Raw genomic sequence first — 12,627 nt, 5'->3', positions numbered from 1 at the left:
GTTACCAGCAACTTCAAGAGCAGTCCTAAGCCTGCCTATCAATAACCCACAGCCAGAACAACAAGCTCTGGGGGATGAATGCAGGAGAGCTGATTAATTTTAGTGCATACGAAAGACTCACCTGTATGCCTATAGGCCAACAAAGTCTCACGCAAGTAGGTAAAAAGAGGGAGTGGCTCTGACCTGAAACTGGCAGGGGGTTGGTGCTCTGCGCGGTCCGTGAGCAGACGGGAGAAGGCAGGCGCACCAGTGGTGTGGTCATGCTATGTGCCTATGTAAATAGCCTCCATGCAGGAATACAAATATTGCTAGTCTTGTTAACACACTGATGTGCATGGCCCTTTGACTGAGCGGCAGTGCCTCGCAACAGATCTGCAGACCCCCCCCACCCCCGCGCCTTGAGACTCTAACGGGTAAGTAGTCACGCTTAACAAGCCACATGATTGATTGATTGATTTTAGGCACCCTAATGTACACGCATGTCTTGTGGCCACACCAATGTGCCTGTCATGTTGCCACAATGATGTGCATTTCTTGTTGCTACACTGAGGTGGACGTCGTTTAAGCACACTGATGTGCAAATCTTTTAGGCACATTGATGTGCATGTCTTGTTGACACACAGATGGTCATGTCTTTGGGTACACTTATGTAATTGGCTCACTGATGTGCATGCACTTCTTCTTGGAACACTGTGGTGCAAGTCTTGTGTAGGTACACTGGTATGAGTGCCTTGTTGCCACAATGATGTGCATGTCATGCTGGCATACTGATGAACAGGACATGTATGTAATTTTGCTGCACCATTATAGATTTGTTTACGTTATTATGACAATATCTTGGTTGCTCCACTACCCTCCCTGCTCTGTTGCCACACACTTACAACCACATTTTGTTTCCAAACAATAAAGAATGTGTTTTATGTGGACTCACTTACTGCCATGTTTTGTGGCCCCTCTCTACCATGTTGTCCATCCACACACTGACAGCCATGTCTCCTTAGCACATACTGATGGTCCTACATCATGACACACACTAACAACCATATCTTGTCACACGCTAATTGTCATCATGTCTTCTTGTAACAGACCTTAAGTCACGAAGCCACGTCAATGACAGTTTCTTCTTGATAGACATGGATGGGAATATCATCCTGGCACATGGCTTTCTCAATGCCAAGCTGCCTCACTCTAAATGCAATATTTGGGTACCACACACTGATGATGAAGTCGTAAGACCAGATTTTCTAATTGTTTCATGCAACGCAGTGCAGCCACCAAAATGTCCACACTTCATTGGGAAAGGGGGAAGATATAGCACAGAGCCAGAGCCCCAAGCATGAGCCTGCTGCTTCCCCTGTGCTGGTGCTGTAATAAGACTGCCTTGTGCAGCTCTAAGCCTTGCTCCATGGTGCAGAGGTGAGTGAGCACTGTCTATAGGTTTTGTACAGAATACATACCCTTCCAGCACACATGCCTATGCCTAGAAAACCCCAGTGAATTCCACACAGTGGATGTGAGCTGTGCTCTACAGCACACATGCAATGCATATTTGTTTGAAGAAACTGACACATGTCACTGTATTTATTTGTTTAGGCATTCGTTTTTGATGCAAAGTCTGCTTGCCTTAGTACATCGGAATTTGTGTAAACACCTATATGTGTTTGCGTGGATCTCGCCGTTGTTGTCCCCGTTCAAGCACAAAACAATGTCTATGTTGACCTGTTCCCCAGGTCAAGAGTGAGTTGCATTTGGCTCGGTCTAAGCTGGAATGGAATAGTGAGAACACAACAATGAAGGATTTAGGCCCAGATCTCTGTACTGGGAGTGAATGTTTGACAATGTTCAGCATTCCGTCCATCATCTTTTTGTGCTGTTTTAGTCACCCCAAGTGGGACCGTTATGCCCGGATTTTGGTCCCATGCTCACAATGGCGTTGGAATGAAGCTAGCCTGGCTGATGAGGGGTGATGCCCCGAAACCAGTCCCAGGATTCTTGTTTACAGTCGAGGCAAAACGTGGCCTAGCAGTTTTGGCTGCACTATTGCCAAGGGGAGCAGGGTCAAGACTGTTTGCATACAGATGGGTCTATACTAAAAGGGCGAGTGAGCAAAGAAATTATGTATTTAGGCCCAGATCTCTATACTGAGAGTGAAAGTTTAACAATGTGCAACATTCCGTCCATCTTATTTTTGTGTGTATTATTGATATGAGTCACTTTGTACCTGGTCAAAGCCTTAGTAAATTGGCGCATTGGTGTCACAGCGAATGAAAACATGTTTTGTTGGCACTGACTAAATTTCAAATCTTGTCACACTGACTGGTTGGCACACCCTGATGGACATATCTTGATACTCACCAGCAGGCATTTTTGGCATACTTTAATTAGTATTTCTTCTTGTCATGGCTGCAATATCTGTAAGTAATTAAGCATGATCACCTGTGTATATTGATATCTGAGGTATATTGCATATATGCAGCCAATGTCATAGATCTGCATTTTGAAAGCCTTTTGTGCATCATCAATAATTCACCTTTATTTAGGATTCCTAAGGGTGGCGACATGTATAGTTTTAAACCGTGGTGGCCCTCAATGCATTGAACAGGTGCAACACTGCGGGCGGGGCTGCACAGTGCCTGGTGGGTCTGCGTTCAAACCGTCATAGGGGTTAGCACCTGTGTGCCTGCCTAGAGCACAGTCACTTAGATTGTGGCTGAAATGCTCCATACAACAATGACCTACTACGTTCTGAATAGTCCTCAATATGCGGAAATAACAAAGCGTCAGCATAAACATCAGGCCCCCGAGAACAGCAGCAGTACTGACACTATGCTGACATGAAATATCACCAAAGTGACAATGGTTTCTAACCTATCATACTCACTCACCCACCTACCCATTCTTCTCAGTGAGTTATGTCACTGCGACGGAATCTATCTGTAACCTACAAGACACTCATGCCTTAAGTGCGCATGTTCCCTGATCAATGAAAGATTGTACTAATCTGAACTGATGAATATATTCTCCAGGGAATGGAGGAATGCACTTGCTGTGCTCTGTGACAGAGGGGTACAAAAGGGGGTGGTGATGGACGGAGCATCTGTACTAATCAAACACTCATACCCAGTCAACAGATCTGGGTTTAATCCATCACCGTTCTTTAGCCCACTCTGCCACCCCAGTTCAGACATGGCCATATGCAAATCAGTCTGACCCTGTGCCTCATGGGAACAGTCCAGCCCGAACTGCCAAGCCATGTCTTCCCTGGACCTGAATCAAGCTTCCTAGGACCAGTTTCAGGCATTCCAACCGTCTTCAGCCCGGCTGGCTTAAATCCAGTGGCAAAGTGATCAAGGGACTCACGTCTGAGCATACCCCGCCACACTTATGGCAACAAAGCGGTAGAAAAGGGGATGATGGACGGAGCATTTGAACCAATCAAACACTCACACCCAGTCAACAGATCTGGGTTAAATCCATGACAGAGGGAAGCCTGCTCTCCTACTGTTGTGCTGTACCTGTTCTGTGAGGAAAGATTACATCGATGATATCCATGTTGTTCCGCGGTTGTGCTGTGAAGCTTGGTATAAGACTTTCCTCTCCACAAAATACAAAACAGATTTCATTGCCACTGCTTGTTTTAATTGATGAGGTGAATGTTATGGTATGTTACGTTGGATTAACCAATGTTATGTTATACAGATTTGTAGAGTGTGTCATCACCCGGGAGGGTATTCTGGTTCTGAGCAGATGTGAGTCTAGGGTTTAGAGGGACTGCTCGAAAAGCCAGATGTTCACCTTCGTGCAGCATTCAAGAAGTGAGGAGGGGGCTCTTATGTGTAGCGGCAGGTCGTTCCATGATTTTAGGAGGGCTGAGGGAGAAGGGTCAACCTGGTTTTCCACATGCATGTGATATGTGCAAGTGTGATTCTGGATGAATTAGCAGTGTCAGGAAGGTTTGTGAACGCAGATGCTGAATGAATGACTGAAGTCTCACAAAGTACATGAGCAGAAATGACTTTTAGTTTTAACTGTGAAACACGCAGTTTGCTGAAAGCCGAAATGGATTATACAATTTAAGGCCTGATTAGGAGTTTGACAGATGGTACTCTGTCTATCAGGGTGGCAGAGGACATCACCTTTGCGCTTGAGGCCACCTCTGCACATTAAACGGGATAGCCATCACAGCTGTATAAAATGTTAGGTGGATGGCAGCTGTCAGGTTTGATGACCAGAAACAAACTCCCAAAGCTGGAGTTCCCTTTTAGGGTATGGGGGTGGTGACTTTTATGTGTTTCTATTATTATTTTTTTGTTTTCTGCTGTGATGGACACAAAATAAAATACTCCATTTATGCTAAATATGAAAGTGGGGTAATGTCCTTCCGTCAACAACACCAATTGAACATGCCTTCGAAGGATGTTTTTCGTCAACGGAGCCAACAGTGGGTCAGTAGATGAAAAGTTAAGGTCCGTCCAATTCTAGATAAAGCAGGTGACTGAGAGTTTGGCCGGAAATGGACTCCATTGCACTTGCGACAAAGCACCCGGTCCACCAAACCCTAAATCAGGCCCTTTGTAAAATTCTAAAACAATGCCGAGGAGTGGTTCCATGTCATGTATAGCACCTTCAGCCAATGCTGGCACTTTAGCACCAGCACTTCGCTTGCTGGGGTTTGCGCTAAAAATGAATGCTGATGGCTGACAAGACAAGAACAGCTGATGCAGCTAACCAAGTGATAAACAAACCATGTGGGTGAGAGGGCTGAGAAACCCTATCACATTCAAATGCCAGCACCTCATGCTACTGGGCAAACAATGGCACTCTTTGTATAAAGAAACCAGCATACTAAAAGACATCACATACCAGAATAATCTCTAAAGAAATACTTAAAAAGGAAATAAATGTGCAGACACTAAGGGTGGGCGAAGTTGGAGGAGTAGGCAGACTTCTGCACAGTTGAACAAAAAACTCAGTGAACTCCGCTCCGCAACTCTGTTCCGTCTCATCCCAATTAATAAAACAGAAACCTCACATACCTTTAGTAAAACAAGTAACTCTATCTTTACATATAGTCGACCCACAAAATTGGAATTACAGCAATCAGTGAGAGAGGTGATGGTTGTGGGGTCCTTCCTAACCTAAGGAGAGATCCAAGCAGATGACTTGAACACAATGAGCATATCATGCTGAACGATTCAGTGGTGGTGGAAAAAATACAATCCCAATCAAAGGCCTTGCAAAGCATTATGGGACGAGATTCTAGAGTGCAGTGAATATTATAGTGTTTAATATCAAACATTCCTCAAGCGGCAGCGGCTCTCCCGGCTCAGCTGAGAGCTAATACTATAATATTCACTGCACTCTAGAATCTCGGCCCATAATGCTTTGCTGGACCTTTTGTTGGCATTGTATTTTTGCTCAAAGCTTTGCTAGGGTGGTCCTAGGAGGATGGGACCACCACCAAATCGTTCAGCATGATATGCTCTTTGTGGTCAAGGCATCTGCCTGCCCTCCCCCTAGGATAGGGGTGACCCCAAAATCATCACCTCTCTCATTGCCCGATAATTTTCAAAGTTGACTTTTGTGAATTTGTTTTATGCTTTTTCGCCATGTAAAGATAAAGTTGTTTTATCAAAGGGTTGTGGGTGCAGTAGCTAACTCCAGAGTTTTTGCATGCATGAATTCCATGATGTTGTAGTTACCAAACCGACACTGTGAAACTCCCCTAAACTCATCCCAATTAATAAAGCAACAACATCACATACCTTCAGTAAAACAACAAGTAACTCTATCTTTACATGCTAAAAAGCACATATCGTCTCACAAAAATGAAAATATAGCGAGCAGTGAGAGAGGTGACGATTTTGGGATCCACCCTAACCTAGGGAGAGAACCAAGCGGATGCCTTGAACACAAAGAGCACGTCATTCCGAATGATTCAGTTGAGGTTCCATCCTCCAAGGACCACCAGAAGCACAGTTATGGGCAAAAATGCAATCCCAACCAAAGACCCTCCAAAGCATTATGGGACGAGATTCTAGAGTATAGTGAATATTATAGTATCCAGTATCAAAACATACCCCAAGGGGCAGGCTTTCTCAGCTCAGCTGAGAGCTAATACTATAAAATTCACTACACTCTAAAATTTCGCCCTATAATGCTTTGCTGGCCTTTAGTTGCCATTGTATTTTTGCCCATATCTTTGCTTTGGGTGGTCCTAGGAGGAGGTAAACACCGCTGAATTGTTAATCATGATATGCTCTTTGTGTTCAAGGCATCTGCTTGGTCCTCCCCTAGGTTAGGAGGACCCCAAACTTATCACCTCTTTTTTGTGAATTGGTTATATGCTTTTTAGCCTGTAAAGGCAAAGTTGTTTTATCAAAGGGTTGTGGGTACAGTAGCTAACTCCGCTACGTGGCTGAGTTGGACTTTTTGCATAAATACTGTGTTTTCAATGTAATGCATTGTTAAAAAATCTTTCCTAGCTCCCTCTTCCCGAGTCCATACTCAGCCTAATCCTTTGTGAGAGGTGATTGAGTCCTGCAAATGAACCTTGATGTGTCTTGCATGGACAGGGGTTGATGCACGAGGGACACCAGTGATTTTACGACTGCTGGTTGTCAGGAATGCAAGAAAACACCTGCGCTATGCACACACTATTGCACCCCAGGCTGTTGACAGCTGTTTGCTGCCACGAGGCTGGATGCCTGTTACTGTCAGCTTTAGTTTGCATCTCAAGATCTTTTTACTGCTATAAATAGACATCACCTGTAGGGCTGTTGGAGGGGGTGATGTTCTCGGTGTCTTCAGAAGGAGTTTGACATCCGTTACTCTGAATATAAACGTCCTCCTTTCCTGACCATCACTGCATACCTCAGAGCTCTACACTGTCCATCACTGCACATTACATCTCCTCTACACACTGACCATAACTACAAACAGCAGACCCCCTCCACACTGCCCACCAGTGCAAACTGCAGCTCCTCTCCACACTGACCACAACTACACACAGCAGACCCCCTCCTCACTTTCCACCAGTGCACACTGCAGCTCCTCTCCACACTGACCACTGCTGCACACTAGAGCGCCTCTACACAGTGACCACAAGTGCACACAGTGAACCCCCTCCACATTGACCATCATAGCACACGGCAGGTCACACTCTTCTCACAAGAAGTCTGAGTCTCATCTAATCACTTCAAAGCCCTGCATGTCTTGTATTTCACTCTCCACACACCACTCAGAGCAAGAAACACCTAGAAGCACTGCAGACCCTGTGCCCGCTGTCTCTAGGTTCTAATCCTGCTCAAGCGGGGTAAGTGATCTTAATTCTACTGGGACCCACCTTTTTTCAAATGGTTTGCTACAGTTTCTGTATGTCCTAGTTCCAGCTCCCTTTGAGATAGTTCTCCTGTCCAGCTCCGCGCTGCCTTCGGTTTGGGCCTCTGTTCATTTTCTGTTTGTGTTTTGCCTTTTTCTGCTTGGTTTTCTGCCTATCTTCAGTTCATTTCTGCTCATTTCCCTGCCTCTTTATGCTCATTTCTGATCTTTATTTTGTCTCTTTCTGCTCCCTTCTGACCTTCATTTTGCCTCTTTCTGCTTGTTCCTCCCTCTTCCAGCTGTTACCCTCCTCCCAGCATTTCCCGCCCTGCGGACTTCAGGAAGAAACTCAAGACCTGGGGGCATATTACCAAGCAGGGCGATAGGCAATTATTGCCGCCTTAGCGGCCATTTTCGGCCACTAAGCAGCGATAATTCTATCGCTCTATTAGCAAGCTGTCGCTAACAGCAGTTAGCGACAGCTTTAGGCGATAGCGAGCGGTTTGGGTCCCGCTTTGCATGTCAGCGATATTTATCGCTAATGACATGCAAAGTGGGCGTACCCAACCTGTTAGCGACTGAAAGCATGCTATCGCCTATTAGCAAGGCAGGCGTAGCGATGGAAATATTCCAGCTATCGCCAAAAACTAACGCCTGCTCTGACCAGTTCTTAGCCATGTAATCCAAAGGGAGGTGGATAACATGGCTAAGAGCATTTTGTCGCTAATGCGTGAATATCGCTGTATTCTCAGCGATATTCACGCTAGCGACGGAAAATGTATCTCTTTGGAGATAAACGTTGCTAATAGCACGTTATCTTAGCGATGAAAAATTTGTTGCTAAGCTTAGTTAGCGATAAATATCACTAATCGTTGGTGATATGACCCCTGGCTCTTTGGCGGAAATATCACATTCACAGAGCCCAGATACCCCTAGGGGTGTCAGTGCTAGACTATACAAATGCTAACTGATTGATTGATTGATTGACAGTTTGTCAGAGCTGTAGAGCCTGTTTCTGGCCCGGGGGCAGGTATGGCCTCTGTAAACCACAGTCAGAGCACTGTCCACTTAATTTCTGGTTTTTATTTTTTTCTCATTACAAGTAATGTTGCTATTTGAACTAATAGTATTTATGCTATTAGCAGTCTATTCATATTATCATCTATTATTTTATTAGGTTATCACTGTTATTGCAAAGATGATGCCATTTGTTGTTGTATAGTTTTGTGTTGCATTAAACTATACTGTAAAGTGTTGTATTGACAGTGGTGGATGGTGATCTTTGAAGTGGGGGGGGGGTTAGCTCCATTACATAAATGTCTATGACTGAGTGAACAAGGCAAACCAGAGAGCATAGTGCCAGGGCGGCTTCAGGGATGCTCGGCTTCTCCCCCTGAGGACTTTATAATCCTTTCCACCTCAGTCCCATATTGCTAAACTCCTGTTCTTATCTACACTCTTTACCCTCCTTGTCTCCTTCCCACTGGTTGAACCTTCTCAGCACCACGGCTGCACCTCTATGCTTGTTTGCAAGGTGCAGTGAAGGTAGAGGTTGGTAGTTCTTGCTCATAAGAGTCTCCTCATCCACCTCATCTGGCATGCCTCATCATCGGTCCCTCTGTATCGCGACCTGTTGTGCGTTGCTGCACAGCGGGCACACGAGGAGTTGTTAGGGTGGGGATATATGTCACAGCTCTGTTCAATTGTACAACCTATAGTCTGGTGAAGTTTCCTAGACTTGTGCTGGAGCATAACATCACCTTGTCTTTTTTTCCAAGTTCAACCTTTAGGGACCTAGCTAAAATTGTATCTTGCGGGCTATGTCAATACCTCAATTTAATATCAACCTTCCTATTACATGATTAAAAGAAATTGTATGTAATAAAGTCAAGTTTTAAAATGATGACTACAGTAAATTCGAGCTGTAATTGTCAAGGTTATAATGCTGTGTCCTTCATTACAACCTATGACAGTTCCGAAAATGTTTAGTATTAAAAGTAGTTTTAAATACACACATTTTTAAAATGATCTAACTTTACCCAATAAGAGCCTTATAGTCTTCTGCAGAGGGCTGTACCAGTTAATAATGGCCCTGAACTCAAGTTATAGGCCAGATAGGCGGTTGAGGGCCTTTAAGGAGGGAGATGCCCTTTAACAACAGGTGCAGCCTGAGGTGGAAGGGCTGTAAGAGTAGAATGTACTAAATTAAAAAAGAGAGAAACAGAAATACAAACATTAGAAATCTGAAGCAGAAGGTGTAAAACAGCCATTATTAGCCCTGAGCCACCTGATTGTCTTCAATGAAGCACCGAACAGTCCAATGTTCTAACAAAAACACTTAGGGGCATATTAACAAGAAACAGGGAAAATTAACGCTAAGTGCGCTTAATGTTAATTTTTTTAGCGCCCGCTATCGCTTGGTAATATCGCCTGGTTACCGCGTTATTACCAACGCTAAGCGCCTAGGTGATAAAAAATCCAGCGATAGCGGCCTTTTGGGAGGTTATCGTTGGTAATGCAGCGATAAAACTACAAGGATAGGGATATCCTTGTTGAAAGCCCATGGTGGACTTAGCCATGTAATCCTCCTCCCATTGATATCATGGCTAAGTCTGAAAATTAGCGGACGTAAACAGCAGCGTTATCCGTGGTTAGCGCTGCTTTTTTTGTTTCTAATAGGGTTAGCGTGAAGCTTGATAATAAGAGAAATGTCGCTTAGTGACATTTCTCCTTTATTTTGCTCTGGAACGCCCACTTTGCATCTCATTAGAGATGCAAAGGGAAGCGTAGTCAAAAAGGGTGTTAACATGTGATTTTGCATGTTAGCACCCTGTTGTTGATAGGGAGATCATTTTATCTCTGCTTTTTTGGCTATTAAAGCCAAAAAAGTGGAGATAAATCCCTTGTTAATATGCCCCTTAGTTCCCCTTAACAATTCCCATCCCTGAACCCTTAACACCCTAAGTTACCCCTTAATGCTACCCTTTACTGCGTCCTTTTCAGATTGGCTATAATGGATGCATAACTCCCACTCATGCGTGACATGCAGATGAGAGAGGGCGTGGTAGAAATATTTGATCCGGGTATTACAAATTCTGAAATTAGGGCAACGGATTCAGCCATTTCCAAATCAGTGTCTGTGACTTCAATGTTTTCGTGGTGCTACTTTCAGACTGAAACAGGTTTTGAACAAATGTGTTTAGTGAACCAGTACTTAAGTCCTCTATTAAAATTCTAAGCATATCTGTCCCCTGGAGTCAGAAGGATCAAAACACAGCTGTAAGGGCGACACCGCACCACGTCTGCCCAGAGGGAGAGAGTCCTGAGGAAACACTCCAGCCCACAGCTCAAGGGGAGCAGTAGCTTGTAAAGTAGAAGATGGAAACAGAATGCCATTGGTGGGGCTGTAAGATGCAGAGAGGTAATCTAGGCGGTATTCTACGAGGAAATCCAGGTGGTAATCTAGGAGATGTTCTAGATGGAATTTCATGTGGAATTATGGGAGATAATCAATGTGGCATTCTAGCAGGTAATCAAAGTAGAATTGTAGGTGGTATTCTAGGAGGCAATCAAAGTGGTATTTCAGGTGGTATTCTAGATGGTACTCTAGGTGGTGTTCTAGGGTGCTGATTTTGTCTAAAGAGAGTGCAAGTATTTATCTCCATTTATCTTTAACAGTTTAGCATGGAAAGTGTAAGGTTATTTATGAACCTATTTTGAAGGTAACAATTAAGTCCTCGGTATGGAGTTGGTGTTTTGTCGCTATTTTAGACGAGCTTGCCTAACAACCATTAGAAATTGTTGTAAATGTGTCAAAGACCTATTTTGGGAGAGTCTGATTTGTGGAGTTAAAAGCTAAGCATGTCAGGGTGTTTGCATTTTTGTTTGCTAAAAGATCATCTGGCCTGTGAACTTTGCTGGCAATAAATCATTCTTAATTTAACTGCTGCTGGAAAACCCAGTTCAGGAGAAATGTTTCTGTTCAGAAGATTGTTTAGCAGAGCAGTTTATGGAATAAAGGCTACTCTGCTGAAGGTAATGTGTTTGCAATCATGGCTATTGCAAATCTATTTAGAAAAAGAAAGACCACATTGTCTTGTTGACAATGTCCTGGAAAACTATGTTGTTTTATTTGGTACACAGTCCCATTGTACATCTCTGCACATTAAAAATGGTATCTGGGACAGTATTCTGCAAAAGATAAATGCCATCTCCACTACCAAACGCCCTGTAACTGATATTAACACTTGCATGCTCGTGACGGAACCATTCTGTCATGAGCCACTGTGGTGTTGTGCTGGTGACGGAAAGGTTCCGTCACGGGCGGGCCGCCGCGCCTGCGCGGAGCTGATTTTGCGCCTGCGCAGAGCATTCTATTAGGCGGGTGGGGCCGTGATGGAGCCATTCCGTCACAATCACAACGCCACGCAGATCGTGACGGAGTGGTTCCGTCACGAGCATACCGGCGCCGCGCGTCCCCCCCCCCCCCCCCCCCACCTAGCGTCGCGGCGGAATTACCGCCGTGGCCAAGGGGTTAAAAAAAGGTAGTATGACCTACGCAAGAAAGCGTGTGAAGATAATAGCAAGGCAAAGCAGCAAACTAAAGGGACAGGTGGAGGGTGTCCCTTATGTTGAACTAAAAGTGTTTGATAATGGATCCTGCTAGTTTGGAAATACCAGATGGAATTGATACCACCCTAGAATGCACAGAAAATGAAAAGCCCGGTAATCTTTCCCCCTTCTCCTTTTGTTAAAATAAATGTAAGCCCTAAGGAAATGTCCATTACAAGAGCAAAACCTTGCATGATTTTGGCAATTTCCACATCTCGCTTTTTAGGCAACATTTCCTAAAGTGATGTATTATCCCATGTTGCATAGTTAAGCATCATAAGCAGCAAATATGTAGCAAAGAACCATATGAATGACCAGAACTCTAGTGCATGCTGTTTGCAGGGCTTCTGTTTTTTGCATATGTATATAGCGAGCGATGCATCCTTTAACAAAAAATTAGGCAAGCACTCAATTTGTGCTATGATCAGGGCCAGTAGAATTATGCGAGTTTGCGGCCGTGTAAATTTTAGCGTAATTTAGCGTAATTGTAGATTTGCCGCATTTGCCACATAATCAATAATCTGCAGCATAATCTGCGGATTTGAACAAAAATTAATTTGTTTCTAGCGCAAATGGTTCAAAAGTTACTGAAAATATTATACGTGATGCCTCACAATGGAAGGCCCTTTGCAAAACTGGACTGGTCACCATTCTGTTGCCTATGGATGTTAAACTATATTAATGAGGTGCAACCAA

At 44.2% G+C, this 12,627-nt stretch overlaps 1 protein-coding gene across 2 annotated transcripts in view; it reads left to right on the top strand.

Annotated features, from left to right (window-relative positions):
• The first annotated feature begins 350 nt into the window (after positions 1-350).
• LOC147693228 (TRPM8 channel-associated factor 2-like) overlaps positions 351-12,627 on the top strand; it is a 223,146-nt gene continuing 210,869 nt past the window's right edge. Inside the window, exon 1 of one of the 2 annotated variants that reach the window (XM_086933635.1) lies at positions 351-413. The gene's annotated coding sequence lies outside the window, so the exon portion shown is untranslated. The remainder of the gene's footprint in view (positions 414-12,627) is intronic. The other variant, XM_086933634.1, reaches the window with a different exon arrangement.

The sequence above is a fragment of the Lissotriton vulgaris genome, chromosome 8 (assembly GCF_964263255.1).
Source record: "Lissotriton vulgaris chromosome 8, aLisVul1.2, whole genome shotgun sequence".
NCBI classification, from domain to species: domain Eukaryota; kingdom Metazoa; phylum Chordata; class Amphibia; order Caudata; family Salamandridae; genus Lissotriton; species Lissotriton vulgaris.
The sequence above is the reverse complement of the archived record's forward strand: the minus strand, read 5'-3'. Positions and strand labels throughout refer to the sequence as shown.